This window comes from Halichoerus grypus, chromosome 15 (assembly GCF_964656455.1).
Source record: "Halichoerus grypus chromosome 15, mHalGry1.hap1.1, whole genome shotgun sequence".
In the NCBI taxonomy this organism is placed as follows: Eukaryota; Metazoa; Chordata; class Mammalia; order Carnivora; family Phocidae; genus Halichoerus; species Halichoerus grypus.
In genome coordinates, this window is record NC_135726.1 from 57,170,018 (window position 1) to 57,180,235 (window position 10,218).

Below are 10,218 nucleotides of genomic sequence, written 5' to 3' on the forward strand. Positions count from 1 at the left end.
GGGGAGGGGGGCAGGGGAGGGACGGGGGCTTTTAGTTTGCATCTTAGGTGGGAGGGGGGAGGGGGGAGCGCAGCAGTTAACCTGTCTTTACGCAGCGATTTTTAACGAGGCTGGGGGGAGGGGGGGCTTGGGGGTGGGGAGGGGGGGTGGGGGGCCTGGCTCTGATATTTGCCGTGTATCATATGTAAATACCGACAGAAACTTCAATAAACTTTATTTCAAACACGTCTCCGCCTGCCGAGGGGGAGGGGATTGGATAGAGGGTCTGGGTCCTGGTCTCTGCCCCAAGGGTGGGGGCCTCGAGTCCTGCAGAACAAGGTTAGATTGGTCTTTGTTAAGTTGCTTAATCATCTTAATTACTAACAGCAGCACTTGATAATTCAGTCCGTGTAAAGCATGTAGGACAGCAAGTGACACCCGTCAGGATCAATAAAAACTAACTCTTGGTGTTACCCTGACCACTTAGAGTACTGTTACTATTGCTTGCCTTCCTTCTACATTTATTGCTTCATTGGGTTTTCTCCCCAAACCTACATGTTGAATTTACTGAAGTCATTTTGCAGATAGGGCCGTGGAAGTGAAATGACTCATCCAGGGTCACCTAGGCACAACGATTTCAGCTTCCTTCCCTGCTCACTGGGGAGCAGTGGATTCTCCTAACGCTCTATCGAGCAATCACTGCTGCGTTGATTGAACACCTACTATGAGACGCACACTTTCCTCCCGAATGTGATCTGATGAGATGTTCCCAGCAGCCCCCTGTCCGAGGCTTCCAAGTGGGCCCTAACATCTGTGATCTCACCTACTCCACAGAGGGACTGAAAACAGCCTGAATGTTTAATAAGCTTCTTCTTGAAGTGTGTTGAGAAGGAAACAGTGCTAGCCCTTTGGCTCCTTCGCCTTGTTGGGACTTAGGCTCTTGGGGGCGGTGAGGACAGCTCCCACCATCACGACCACACTCACCAAGCTATCATTAGGTGTCAGACACTGGGCTGAGCACTTTCCATGTGTTAGCTCATTGGATTCTCCCAGACCTCCTGGAACAAGGCATTGCACACAGCCCCATTTTGTAGATGAAGAAACTAGCACTTGGGACGATAAGATCACCCAGCTCGTAAGATGCAGAGGAGAATTTCCACCCAGGCCTGCCTGGTCCCAGAACCTCCTCTCTCAAGCCACTCTATTTCACCCATGACTTTGATGCAAACTCATCCTGTGACCTTGAGAAGTCTTTTAATCTCTGGGGCTTCAGTTTCTTTTTCTGTAAAAAGGAGGGGGGATGAGCTAGAAGGACTCCAAATCCCTCTGGAACAGGGAGAGTGGTGGGGGCAGGTTAGCAGGGAAGAATAAGATTCAGCAGGATCAGACTCCCTGAGGGAAATATTCTGAGTCATTTCCAATGGTTTCAGGAATTTCTGGAGGTCACGCTTGAGATCTGGGATGGCAAAGATGTTTCAGCTCCTTTGTCAAGACGAATCGATTCCTACTGGCTGCCTGGAGCATGGTGTGGAGAGGGATTTTGAGTATCTATCTGCTCCGTGGGAAAGGATGTCCCCGTTGATTGGGTTGATTGGTGCTGTCTGTCTTGCCTGCCGAAAGGGCAGTTTCGGTGCAAGTGATGGACATTTGCTCATTTTGTCCAGAACTTAACAACCTAATGTCCTAAAGCTTATGTTCTTTTTAAAAAAGAACCAACCAAGTTTTTGTGGGTTTTTTTTTTTTTTTGGTTGTTGTTTTGTTTTTTACATTTTGAAAATGGAACGGGATCTTAAAGATTAAAGATTTGTTTATCTTTAAAAAAATGCTGTGAAAAGTCAGTCCTTCTGACCTCTTGACATCCAGAAGTCCCCCACACCCTGAGGTATTTTCATCATACCATGTAAAATTTCAAGAATCTATTTGCATATTGAAGTAAATACAAGTGTGTTTAAATCCACACACAGGTGAATATGTAGCTCATACATGTTTATTGGACACAGCATTTATCATCATATACACATAGTTCTGCACCTCCCAATTTCACATGGCAATGTATTACGGAGAATATCTAGTATCCGTTATATAACGCTAACTTATTGTTTTTCAAGGATGCTTAATAACGACAGTTTGCATAAATTAATTGCATAATTTATCGACGGCTTCCTATGTGCCAGCCACTTTGCATTCAATAACCCAGGGAAACTGGTGCTTTTCTATTCATCCCATTTTTATAAATGAGGTCCTAGAGGTGCAGAGAGATAAATTAACCTTTTCCTGGTCACACAGCTAGTAAGTGGTCAAGCTAAGATTTGAATCCTGGGGGTCTCCTGAACCGACCACACTTAACCACTAAGCTGTACAGCTCTGAGGATGCTGAAGCCACATAGTTCCATCTATTTACCTATCATCATTTTCTTTGCTTGATTTAAGAAGTCTCCGGCTTGAACTCAAGACCCTGAGATTAAGAGTCGCATGCTCTACTGACTGAGCCAGCCAGGTGGCCCATCTATCATCATTCTCACACCGTGTTACCCAGTCAGTTAATTTACAGAATAATACCACATACACATGTTAGTGGCTCTCGAAGTGTGGCCCAGGGACCCTGGGGCATCCCTGAGACCTGTTGACGGGGTCCATGAGATCAAAACCGCCTTTGCAAGAATACTAAGATATGGTTTGCCTTTTTCACTTTTAGTCTCTCATGAGTGTATAGGGTCCAGAGTCTTTTTGTGGCTTCATGATGGGCGGTACCACAATAGATTGAATGCAGAAGCAGATATGAGAACCCCGCTTTCTTCTAGTAGCCCTAACATTGAATAGATTCTCCAAAATATAAGCCAAGACTACTATATTTTTGTGTGTGTTTGGGAAAACACATTTATTTTTCACTAAAATAAGTTGTCTATGTAAACATTCAATGAGTTTATTATTTTCCTGAAATTAGTACAGATTAAGTCTCCTCTGTTTGAATTTTGAATATGTTACATATCAATAGACATAACACGCAGAAACGAACACTTTTGGGGTCCCCTGTAATTTTTAGGCGTATAGAGGGGTCCTGAGACCAAACGTGTTAAGCATTGCTATTGTTTGTTATGGAAGCAGAAGCACGTCAGATGTAGAGATTCACCTCATTTTATTCAACAGCTGTGTGTGTCCCTTGAATGGACGTAACTTATTTTAGCAATAAACTCATTTTTATTATAAGTTTAATGCCTAGTCATGAATTTCAAATGTAAGCAGCAGAGAAGGACCAAAAGAAAAAAGTGCCTTTCATCTTCTCACTGATCCCAACCCCAGCCTCATTTCCCAACGGAACGATTGTTATCATTTTTGATTATGCCCCCGGGGGGACATTTTTGGGTGTCACAGTTTGGGGGGGGTGCTGTTGTCCTCTGGTGGGTGGAGGCCAGGGATGTTACTGAATGCTCTCTGATGCACAGGATGACACCCACCACAAAGAATGATCTGGTCCAAGATGTGACTAGTGCTCAGGTTGAGGAAACCTGCCTTAAACAATATCTTTGCATTCACGTACTCTCCCTTGCCTTTTCTTTTCTTTTCTTTTTTAATTTTTACTGACACAAATGAGATTTGGTTAAATCTGTCAATAGGAAGTGAATCTTAACTCGTAGGAGATCAGGGGTCCCTCCGAGAACCGGATAAAAGTTATAGACCTCCAGAAAAGAGTACCCATATTCACAAAATTTCATAGGCAATTTCCAGAGCTTCACAGATACCCCCAAACCCTGCCACAATTCCTTGGATGTGTAACTTTGAATCATCGTCCCAGGACGTCCCATCTGAAGCGAGATCACTACCCACACCCCCTCCCCATCCCCTCTACAGACAGGAGGACAAAGTGCCCAGAGCACAAGTGTTTGGTTCTGGGGTCCCTTAGGGAGGCAAGGAAAAGCAAGGACTGGAACTCAGGCCACCTGATTCCTCAGCGCTGGAATATTTCCACTTCACCCTGAATGAGGACATTTTAGAAACGCTGATCTTCTCTTCCTGGTACAGCGGGAAAACACGCCACCACCACTCTGTTCCTCTTGAGAAAACACAAAGGCCCCAGCTGTTGTTGACGAGACACACTCAAGCACCTGGGAGGGAGAACGCACACGCAGGATATGAGGCGGGAGAGGGGTTGGACAGGGATGGGAGGTTGTAATTGGCTGCCCGAGGACCCTAGAATATGTATCCACTTGTTCCCCGAGTCTTTCACTCCTTCCTCCATCCATCTCTCCGTCCATCCATTCGGCACCTGCAGATCGACGCTTCCTATTTACCAAAACCGGGCACTATGGGGATAGCGAAGTGAACCGGCCCCCACTCTGCTGCGGGGGACAGACTGACATGCCAATCACAATGCAGGGTAGTCACCCTGCTCTCATGGGGGCACGACAGGGCATGGGGGATGCAGCTTGCAGCTATATCCTCTGATGCAGCCTTGGGAGATCAGGGAAGGCTTCCCAGAGGAGGGAGCATTTCAGTTGAGTCTTCATGTGGGAGATGGAAGAAGATTCCAAGAGATGGACAAGGTGGAAGGGGTTCCAGGTGAGGGAGCCACACTCAGGAAGCTTGGAAGTGTAAAGGAGCCGAGCAGAGTGGGGAAAACCACTCCAGTCTGCAGGAGGCAGCTGTGGGGATGGCATAAGACAAGACTGGTGCTCTTGGCAAAGGACATAGATCAAGAGCTTATATTTTCTCCTGAGGGCAATAGGGAGCCATAAGAGAATTTTGAGCAGAGGAGGGAAAGGGTCCGCTCTGAGTGTTGGAGAGCCTTTAGGGGCCGAGTGAAAATCGGGCTGGAGGGAGACTGGAGGCATCCATCGGCTGGTGGGACAGTCCAGACAAAAGCAGGACAGAGGGAAGGGGGTGGATATGAAAGGGATCCAGGAGGGAGAGGGGCCCGCACACGGGGACTGACTGACTGGTTGTGGGAGTGGGGGAGAGGGAGACATGGAGAGGTGGCATTAATGTGCCGCTGGTTGAGCTGTCCCTGTGTGACCTTCACAGTGCAATGTGATTTACAGGGTCTATTAGTGATTGGCTGCCGTGTAACAAAGGACCACAAATGGTTAAAAGCAGCATGTATTTATTATCTCACACTTTCCATGGTGCAGGACGCCAGTACAGGGCACGGGGTCCTCGGCTCGGGGCTTCCCAAGGCTGCAATCAAGATGCCGGCTGGCCGCATCCTCATCTGGAAGTTCGATTAGGGAGCGGTCCACTCCCAAGCTCCCTCAGGAGAGAGAGATCATTTCCATGTGATTGTACAGCTGACATTGTTCCTGTGTTCTTGCTAGCAGGTGTCATCCTCGGGTCTTCACCTCGGGCCCTCTCTGACATAGGACAGCAGGAGAACTGCTTGCTCTGAATCTCTGCCACTTCTGGACCCTTTGCGAAGAGATTGCCTGATTACGGTAGGCCCACCCAGGATTAACTACAAGTCAGTTGATTAGGGACCTTAATTACATGTGCAAAATCCCTTCACCTTGCCATATAGTGTAATCTAATCATGGGAATGACACTTTACCCTATTCACAAGCTTGCCCACACTCAATGGGAGGCAATTCTAAAGAGTGTGTATGCTGGGGGTGAGAATATTGGGGGTCATTTTAGAGTTCTGCCGACCACATGGGATCAGGGGAAGTAAGGGCAGAGGACCTTCTCGAGCCTAAGGGCTTAGCAGACTTATCTCTGATTCTACAGCCTCTAGATCTCTGGGTCAAACCCATGGGAGACCTTGGATAATGTGTTTTTTTTTTTTTTAAGATTTTATTTATTTATCCCACAGGGAGAGACAGCGAGAGAGGGAACACAAGCAGGGGGAGTGGGAGAGGGAGAAGCAGGGATCATAACCTGAGCCGAAGGCAGACGCTCAACGACTGAGCCACCCAGGCGCCCCGAGACCTTGGATAATGTGACATGAATTCATGAGCAAATATAGGAATGAGATCTGAAAGGGGCCATAACCGGAACATTCTGTGACACCCCTTCTGAAGGGTCCTTCCATGAACTGAAGGGTTGATCAGTGGGTCTAACATTTCTATCCTACAACACAAAGTTCAGAGATGCTATCTCAGTTCTCAAAAGGATAAACATAGGATCCAGAAGTGCCACACCTAGGTATATGCCCAAGAAATGTGAAAACTTATGTCCGTGGCGCCTGGCTGGTTCAGTTGGTGGAGCATGCAACTCGATCTCAGGGTTGCGAGTTTGAGCCCCACGTTGGGTGTAGAGATTACTTTTAAAAAATAAAGTCTTTGGGGGCGCCTGGGTGGCTCAGTCAGTTAAGCATCTGCCTTTGGCTCAGGTCATGGTCCCAGGGTCCTGGGATCCAGCCCCTCCTCAGACTCCCTGCTCAGTGGGAAGGAATTTGCTTCTCCCTCTCCCTCTGTGCAACCCCCCCCCCCGCCCCATGCTCTCTCTCTCTCTCAAATAAATAAAGTGTAAAAAATAAAAATAAAAATAAATCCTTTAAAAAAATAAAATAAAATCTTTTTTAAAAAACCCAAACATGTGCCCAATGCAAAAACTTGAACACAGATGTTTACGGCAGTATTATGTACAATAGCCAAAATGGGGAAATGACCCGAATATCCAATGGATAAATAACATGTAATATATCCATACAATGGAATGATATTCATCAGTAAAAGGAAGTGAAATAATGATACATATCACAACGTGGATGAACCTGGAAAACAGGCTCAGTAGAAAGAAGCTAGACACAAAGAAACACATATTGTATGACTCCATTCATATGAAATGTCCAGGATAGGCAAATCTACACAGACAGAAAGTAGATTAGTGATTGTCTGGGGCTAGGGCAGGGTGTGGGGGGTGGTGGGGGATGATGGCCGGCTAGGGTGGGTGGTATCTTCACAGGCTAACAAGAATGCTCTGAAATGGATCTAAACTCGATGGTTGCCCTATTCTGTGATTATAGCTAAAAGCCATTGAGTGGTACACTTTCCATGGGTGAATTGTATTGGTATGTGGATTCTATCTCAATAAAGCTGCTAAAAAGAAACCAGATATACGCCCTCTGAAACAAGCAATCACGATGTAAAGTCTATCGCTTCCTGCCACAAAATGAACCAACAGAAGAACTAAAACTATTTACACGGGGAAGAAGGGAGGGGAAGAGTGAGGTCGACAGGAGTTAAAACCTTATCTATCAGAGAAAAGGAATCTATAATGTATAAGGCTGACACATCCAGAAGATAATTATTATTTACAGATGGAAAGGCAAGTAAGAGAAGAAACAGCTAAAAACGTTAAGAGGCTTTTCCAAAAAGGAACAGGATTTGAAGTGGGACAGACTAAATTACTTTTTATTATAACCCCTTACTACCGGCGTCTGGCACAGGGTGGTCCCTGCCACAGAGACCTGCCCCTCGAGGACCACTAGTTCTGAGGTTTAGAAACCCTGGCTTGTTTTATTAGCTTCATAGTTGTTTTCATCCTTTGAAAGTTTCTGTTTTTGTTGTTTATTTTTAGCAGAGGCAGTTTAGAAGACAACACAGGCTCTGGGATCTGAAGCCCTGGCTCTGAGGGCAACCACTTCCTACCTTGGTGATGGGCTTACCTCTCTCAGTCTCAGTCTCCACATCTTTGAAATGGGGGCTAATGACAGAAGCCGGAAGACCGAGGCAATGCCCGCGAATGACTTCAAGTCTGTAATAGTCGGCGCTCAATTTATATCGGTGACCATCACTGTTCGCAGCTGCGTCCCTCTCCCTGGCAAAAGAACAGAGGCGGGACAAATAGTTCTCAAATGAATGAATTCCAGGCCCCTTCCCTTGAGGCTGGTGTTTCTTTGCTTCCAAACAAGGGGTGTCAGAATGCTTCTCTGAACTCCTTTCCCCCGTGGCCATGGTGAGAATTAAGTAAACTGACCTCTAGAAACTCCAAGTGGAAATGAGAGATGCTGGGTACGGAAGGATATGGCTCCTCCAGGGTGAGGGGATTGGGTGTGTGGGGAATACAGGTTTTCTCTGTCTCTGCCAGTCCCCCAAAGGGAGGAGCTGACCCCAAAATGGCATGTTAAGTGGCTTTGAAGTTCCCCTATTGCTGTCCGCCCCTGTCAAGCCCCACAAAGAGGCTGCTTCATCTCCAACTCTGCCTTTTATTCCAACTATGCCTTTATTGGGTACCTTGTGATACATCTCTGAGCCTCAGTTTGCTCATCTGTAATATGGGAACGTCAGTGCCCACGTCGCAAGGATTCTGTAAGAATTCCACGAGACATCGAAGCATGCAAACTCCCTAGCCCAAGTCTATGGTCATGGCTAGCTTTTGGGTTTTGGATAGCATTTGCCGGAGGACAGAGTCTTGAAATAACTGCCTGTCTAGAGCAGTGTGCAAAGACCTTTTCTCATCCACGTTCTCCATACATCGGAGGCAGTTTTTGTTCCCATTATAACTGAGTCTAGAAAGAAGGAAACGTTTTGTCCAAGGTCACACACTGGCTACAGGCATCTCTGAGATTTGAATCCAAGACCAAACTTTCTGACTCTCAGATTTTCTGCCTCGAGTCGTCCCACCCCCTGCCCACTGGCTAGTCCTGGAACTCCAACAATCATTATTCTTCAAACTTGCAGAGCTGTCCCGCCCAGCCCCGGGCAGAGTTCAAGACCGATTTCCACCCGAGTTTCTCACTTCCTGGCCCCCTCACTCCCGTTCCCGTCTTGGGGGGGGATCTAACTCCTGGAGCAAGTGACGGGTAGGGTGGGGGGATGGGGAGATGAAATGTCCGTGAAACTAAGGGCTTACTACCCTCGTAACTTGAATAGAAGAGAATTTCATTCTCAGGGGCTCTTTGCCCTTGGCAGCTGTTGGGGGGGCGGTGGGAAGGCCCGGGGAGGTGGAGCTGTCCCTTGGATTTGGGGGAAGGGGACAGCTCCTGGGGTCCTTTTGGAAAGGCCCTCCCCTCGTTTCCGGCGCTGCAGCTAGCCTTGGCTGGGCGCCTGGATCCTGTTGCTATGACGACAGGAAGAGGCGGCGGCGGCGGCAGGCGATGCTGTGGAGAGATGGAGGCTAGTGGGGGTGGGGTGGTGGCTTTGAAATGGGGATGGGGGTAGGGATCGGGGCGAGGGATGTGGTGGGGGAGGGGCGCGGGTGCCCTCGGTCTCTGACCTCCTTCATCCATCGGAGCCTGGCCCCTCTCCTGTTTTCCTCCAGCTTCCTTCTGATGCCTCCTCAGTGTCTCTCTGTGTCTCCATCCCGGGGTCTCTCCCAGCCAAGCGCTCTCCACCTATCTCTCTCTTCGGGTCTCTCTCTCTCCTTCTGCACCTGCCTTTCCGTGTCCAGCCGCCTTCTGCCACTCAGAGCCTTCTCCCCTAAATTTCTCTTATTATTTACTCTCTTGTCCGTTCCCTCTCTCTTTCTCTCTCTCCATCTTTTTCTCCCTCTAAAGCATCCTTCTCTCCATTAAGACCTTGCCCCCACCCCCCCATTTCTCTCTCCCTTTCTCTCTCTCCCCCCAACCCTCAGTCTCTGTCTGTCTCTCCCCATCTGTCTCTCCTCCCCCTCTCTGGATGACTCTGTCCCTGTCTCTTCTTTCCTTCTGTTATCCCATTCTGACCCCCCCATCCTCTCCCTTACCCCATCCCCCATCTGTCCCCCAGTCTCTTGGTTTCTCTCTTTGTGTCTCTGTCTCTGTCCCCTTCTCTCTCTGGATATTTCTCCGTGTGTGTGTCTCTTTCCAACTTCCTTCTGCTACCAGCCGCTGCCTCCCCCAAATTTCTCCCTCCCCCATTTCTGTTTCACAGTCTCTGGGTTCCTCTCTTTCCGCTTCTCCTTGTCTCTCTCTGTCTCTCTCCCTCCCTCTCTGGGTCCCTCTCTCTCTTTTTCCTCAGCTTCCTTCTGCCACCCAGACCCTGCCCCCCAGTCCTTTCCCTCCCCCCACCTCCTCTCCGTGGCTCCCCCATCCTCAGCGGCTCCCCTCCCCCTCCCTCCCTCCTCCCTCTCTCTCTCGTCCTCCAGCTCCGCACTTTACCCAGCGACACGAGAACCAAATTGTCTCCTCACCTTTTTTTTTCCACCCCGACCCCCACTCCCTTGGGGCCCGAGCTCAGAGCTGCCCCTCAGCCTCCCCTCCCACCTCAACACCCTCATTCCCCATACGCCTCCTCATCTCCACCCCCCAACCAGGTCGGACGCCTGGGTCCCTCGCTGCTGGGGGAGGGGGAGCAGTGAGAACTGGGAGCCACAAGGGTTTTTCTGGGG

The 10,218-nt window shown here is 48.6% G+C and overlaps 1 long non-coding RNA gene across 1 annotated transcript; it reads right to left on the reverse strand.

The window, feature by feature from the left end:
* Positions 1 to 5,060: 5,060 nt before the first annotated feature.
* LOC118518555 (uncharacterized) lies at positions 5,061 to 9,453 on the reverse strand. Its single transcript, XR_004908679.2, has 3 exons — positions 9,127 to 9,453; positions 7,577 to 7,728; positions 5,061 to 5,379 (listed from the first exon to the last, which is right to left on the reverse strand). It is a non-coding gene; the product is annotated as an uncharacterized LOC118518555 (long non-coding RNA).
* Positions 9,454 to 10,218: the final 765 nt, after the last annotated feature.